We start from the raw sequence: 6,000 nt of genomic DNA on the forward strand, positions 1-6,000 counted from the left end.
CGGTCTCCAGTGTTCCGAGGCCATGTCTGTACATGCTAGGCTCGTCAATTTTAACCCGAGTATTTCGCATGTGCAAAACTGTCTTGCACCCGTTGTATGTGAATGTATATCTTATCACACCCGATCATCACGTGGTGTCTCAGCACGATGAACTGTCGCAATGGTGCATACTCAGAGAGAACACTTATACCTTGAAATTTTAGTAAGGGATCATCTTATAATGCTACCGCCGTACTAAGCAAAATAAGATGCATAAAAGATAAACATCACATGCAATCATAATATGTGACATGATATGGCCATCATCATCTTGTGCTTTTGATCTCCATCTCCAAAGCACCATCATGATCTCCATCGTCACCGGCTTGACACCTTGATCTCCATTGTAGCGTCGTGGTCGTCTCGCCAACTATTGCTTCTACAACTATCGCTAACACATAGTGATAAAGTAAAGCAATTACATGGCGTTTGCATTTCATACAATAAACCGACAACCATAAGGCTCCTGCCAGTTGCCGATAAATTTTTACAAAACACAATCATCTCATACAATAACTTATATCACATCATGTCATGACCATATCACATCACAACATGCCCTTCAAAAACAAGTTAGACGTTCTCTACTTTGTTGTTGCAAGTTTTACGTGGCTGCTACGGGCTTCTAGCAAGAACCGTTCTTACCTACGCATCAAAACCACAACGGTGATTTATCAAGTTTGTTGTTTTAACCTTCAACAAGGACCGGCCGCAGTGAAATTCGATTCAACTAAAGTTGGAGAAACAGACACCCGCCAGCCACCTTTATGCAAAACTAGTTGCATGTCTGTCGGTGGAACCGGTCTCATGAACGTCATCATGTAAGGTTGGTCCGGGCCGCTTCATCCAACAATACTGCCGAATCAAAATAAGACATTGGTGGTAAGCAGTATGACGATCACCGCCCACAACTCTTTGTGTTCTACTCATGCATATCATCTAAGCATAGACCTGTCTCGGATGCGACTGTTGGGAAACGTAGCATGCAATTTCAAAAAATTTCCTACGATCACGCAAGATCTATCTAGGAGATGCATAGCAACGAGAGGGGGAGAGTGTGTCCACGTACCCTCGTAGACCGAAAGCGGAAGCATTTGACAACGCGGTTGATGTAGTCGAACTTCTTCTCGTTCCGACCGATCAAGTACCGAACGTACGACACCTCCGAGTTCTGCACACGTTCAGCTCGATGACGTTCCTCGAACTCTTGATCCAGCAAAGTGTCGAGGGAGAGTTTCGTCAGCGCGATGGCATGGTGACGGTGATGGTGAAGTGACCCGTGCAGGGCTTCGCCTAAGCACTACGACAATATGACCGGAGGCGTAAACTGTGGAGGGGGGCGCCGCACACGGCTAACAATCGTTGTTGTGTATTCTAGCGGTGCCCCCACACTACAAAAAAAAGACACATCCGTGACATTTTGGGCCAAACGATTTTTTTTCTGTCATACTTATGACACTTCTATGAAGATAATTGTGACAAAACCCGATATCATCATAGATGTGGTGGGGTCCTACTTCTATGACAAAAAATCATGACAGAAAATGGGCTTTTCGTCCTGGGCGTGCCGGAGACGCAGCTGCATGACATTCTTTGGGCCGTCCATGACGGAAAAAACCGTGGTAGAAGCGAGGGCGAGGAAAATATCGGGGTGTTCCCGGTTACGGTGGGTGGTCGGGGCCGAGTGATGCGCGTTTCTCTCGTACACGCATGCCCGTGGGTGCGAGGCATTGGGCTCTAACTGAACCCAAGTGAGGCGTTGGGCTCTAACTGAACCCGAGCGATTGCACTGCAGGCTACGCGTTACTGAACCCGAGCGATCGATCGATGGCTGTTAACTTAACCCGATCGAGCGATTCCTTCGCTACTGCTGCTAACTGAAGCCGATCGATGCTGCCTCTGGATGAATAGTGAGCGTTGCTGGGGGGTTGGATGAACAGTTCCCGGTGGGGGTCGATGAACAGGACCCCGTGGTGTTGCCTCTGGATGAACAGGACCCCGATCGATCGAGCCGGTTGGGGCTGGATGAACAGGACCCCGTGGAGGGCAGGATGAACAGGACCACCCCGTGGAGGGCAGGATGAACAGTAAATGGTGGAGGGCTGGATGAACAGTAGCCCGTGGAGGGGTGGTTGAACAGGAGCCCGTGGAGAGGGCTGGTTGAACAGTAGTCGGTGGAGTAGCGCGCGGTGGAGGCTGGGTGAACAGGAGCCCGTGGATGAACAGTCACAGGTGGAGGCTGGAGGAGGTTGATGGTGGGTGAACAGTAGCCCGTGGAGGCTGGAGGGGGTCGACGGTGGAGATGAACAGTATCCCGTGGAGTCCCGTTTTGCGGTGCACCACACCCCTCTCGATGAACAGGACCCCCGTTTCGACCGTAGCGCTCCAACACAAGTCCGTTTCCTCCGTTTTGTGGTATGCCACACCCCTCCCGATCAACAGGACCCCCGTTTCAACCGTAGGAGGTCCGTTTCCTCCGTTTTGCGGTATGCCAGACCCCTCCCGATGAACAGGATCCCGTTTCGAACGTGGCCGGTCGAACACAAGGCCGTTTCCTCCGTTCTGCGGTACGCCAGGCCTCGTTTCCATCGGCTGTTCCGTCCAAGCCCTCCCGATGAACACGACGCATTCCGTTCCGACCCAGCCGGTTGGCTCCCCATGAACACGACGATGACGCAGTTTCTCCGTTCTGACCCAGCCATGTACACGAGCCCTGGCCGTACGTATGCGCGAGTAGGCGTTCGAGACCCTGCCCGTATGTACGTACGTGGCCGTATTTTCTTTCTTGCACACTGGCCGCTGTACGTACGTGTACATGCTACGTGCGCGCCTCTACTATGACACGTGCACGCCTCTACTATGACACGTGCGGGCCTCTACATCGACAAGTATGTACGTACACGTTCGCGACCAGAATGACAACGCTACGTACGCTTCGACTAGGTGGGTCCCGACTGTCAGGCACTTCCTTGCGTGTGAAGATGTAGCTGGTGGGTCCCAACAGTCAGGGGGGCGAATCATTTTTTTGCCCGGACGCACTTCCTTGTGTGCGAAGATGTAGCTGGTGGGTCCCAGCAGTCAGGGGAAACGTTTTTTTCAAGAAATACGGTGGCCCATCCGGTGGGTCCCCGCTGTCAGGTGGAGGAATAATTATTTTGCGCGTAATAAGGAGGCACTTCCTTGCTGCGGCCGTGGACCCAGCTGTCAGCCTCTCCACGTACAGTCCACGTCCGATGGAAGCCGTTCCTTGACCATGTTGACCACGCCGCGCCGAGAGCACCAGGACGGTGGACGACGGCGAGGCCTAGGAAGGGGACGACGCGGAGCTGGGGAAGACGCGGCAGTGGAAGCCCGCGCGAAGAGGAGTACGAGGGTTCACTTGTTCGGCTGCGGTGTGAGGCTGCCGTCGCCGCAGGGCCTGGCCAGCGGTGGGAATTGTAGGGGCGGTGAGGCCTCCGCGGCAGCACAGCTGGCCACGGGAGGCAGGAGCATGCGGCACGACCGGCGCTGCTTTGGGCGACTGGAGCAAGAAGACCAGAGGTTGAAGAAGCACTACGGCCGTTGGATGGACATCGTACGGTCACTAGAGCTAGAATCGTTCATATTGACTAAGTTGACAAAGCACTCTGTCCCCGTCAACTTAGTAGGCCCACAAGTCCGCCTCCCACCAAGGTGGGTCCCAACCAGCAGGGGGAGTATTCATTTTTTGTGCGTAATAAGGAGGCACTTCCGGTGGGTCCGAGCTGACAGCGGGGGGAACGTTTTTTCGCGCAATACGGTGGCCCGTCCGGTGGGTCCCAGCAGTCAGGGGGAATGTTTTTTTCGCGAAATACGGTGGCCCATCCGGTGGGTCCCTGCTGTCAGGTGGAGGAATCATCATTTTCCGCGTAATAAGGAGGCACTTCCTTGCTGCCGTCGTGGACCCAGCTGTCAGCCTCTCCACGTACAGTCCATGTCCGATGAAAGCCGTTCCTTGACCACGTTGATCACGCCGCGCCGAGAGCACCAGGGCGGTGGACGACGGCGAGGCCTAGGAAGGGGACGACATGGAGCCGGGGAAGACGCGGCAGTGAAAGCCCGCGTGGAGAGGAGTACGAGGGTTCACTGGTTCGGCTGCTGTGTGAGGCTGCCATCGCTGCAGAATAACAGGGGGTGTGGGTGAGTAGAGGGATGGCCTGGCCAGCGTGGGAGTAGTAGGGGGCGGTGAGGCCTCCGCGGCATCACAGCCGGCCACGGGAGGCAGGAGCACGCAGCACGACCGGCGCTGCTTTGGGCGGCTGGAGCAAGAAGACCAGAGGTTGAAGAAGCACTACGGCCGTTGGATAGACATCGTACGGTCACTGCAGCTAGAATCGTTTATATTGACTAAGTTGACAAAGCCCTTGGTACGCGTCAACTTAGTAGGCCCATAGGTCAGCCTCCGAAACGGTGCGCCCCAGATGTCAGGGGGATGAATCATTTTTTGGGCGGCTGAAGCAAGAATATCCGAGATTGAAGAAGAAGCATGACATCCCTTGGATGGACATCCAACGGCCACAGCTGCCAGAACCTTGTGTTGTTGACAAAGCCTTGCATACGCGTCAACTTAGTTTTTTAGGGGACGCGTCAACTTAGAAGGCCCACAAGTGTGTGGCAGAGAACATATAGCCAATTTGCGATTTGTAAGAATGTACAGCCCATTTTTTTATTATAATGGAATTTACTACAACCCATTTACAGTTTGTTAAAAGTACAACCCATAACCCATTTTCTAGCTAGGACAACGATTAATAATTTCAACCAACCGCTCAAAACAGATTTAAAAAAAAATCTCATATTTTTATCCAAAATATTTTTATCCGAAATTTCTAGTCAGATTAAATATAATATCAAAATAAAGTTGTATTACGTTAAAATCCAACGAAATATTGCGCGCGCAACAAGTAATGAAATTAAAATTTTCAAATTCCAAAAATAATATATTTTTTAAACTAATTACACGTTTGGTGCATTTTTTTATAGTTACTGCCCAGTTATTATAATTACATCCCATTTATTATTTCTTAAAGTCCATTTTCTTGTTAAGCCTAATGCATACCTCCTAGGAAAGTTTGCAGCCCAGCGGGGCGGAGAATAACAAGTTGACCCGGATATTGTGTGCAACTGTCGGCCCAGTTGCATTGCTGATGTTGAAAAAAGGCCTGTGTAGTACAGTACAACCTAACATGGCTACTCAGCCCACATTCAGCGACGCCGGAAAGGCCCAAACAAGGCTTCTGTACAACTTTTTGAAGTCACTGAGCTCAATTAATAACTTAAGAAAAAAGTTAGATTACAGTGGAACCTAATTAAAAGCTGTCACGAGCAAAGAAATAATTCAACGGGTCCCACTTGTGCGTGTGTGCGTGTGTGTGTGTTTGTGAGAGAGAGAGACCCATCGGTCGATGCTCATAAATACATCTTTCAGCCATATGCATTGCTGATGCTCAGTAAAAACTTATATAGTTGACACAATCATATAGAACATCATAGCACACTGAACTTGCATACAAAAATTTCATGTAGGCGGCACAATCAGGATGGAAGCAGTGGATCGCTACGGGTAGGGCTATGTTGAAACCAATGAACTCGTACATAACAGTTCATCATCTTTATCAATGATAGGGAAATATCTTGAATGCTGTGCAAAGAAAACAGACAGACAACACAATAAGTTTTGCTAGCACATTAAGTTGACGTACAGCCCTTTCTAAAAAAAGTTCAGGTACAAAATTAGAACATGTCACAATCAAATGTACTGGCACATCAGTGCTTCACACCGATAGCTCGGATTTAACTAGTATCTGACAAGATTCAGTTGTTACCTCAAATTAGAGCACATCCAGGAAGCCAGCCCTGCCTCTTCTCCCAAAGAAGCAGTGGCCTCCGCCACGCGATGGAGTAGGCCCTGTGCCATCTATCGTTCCGAGCAACACGGGGAAA

This window comes from Triticum aestivum, chromosome 7D (genome assembly GCF_018294505.1).
Source record: "Triticum aestivum cultivar Chinese Spring chromosome 7D, IWGSC CS RefSeq v2.1, whole genome shotgun sequence".
Lineage (NCBI taxonomy): Eukaryota > Viridiplantae > Streptophyta > Magnoliopsida > Poales > Poaceae > Triticum > Triticum aestivum.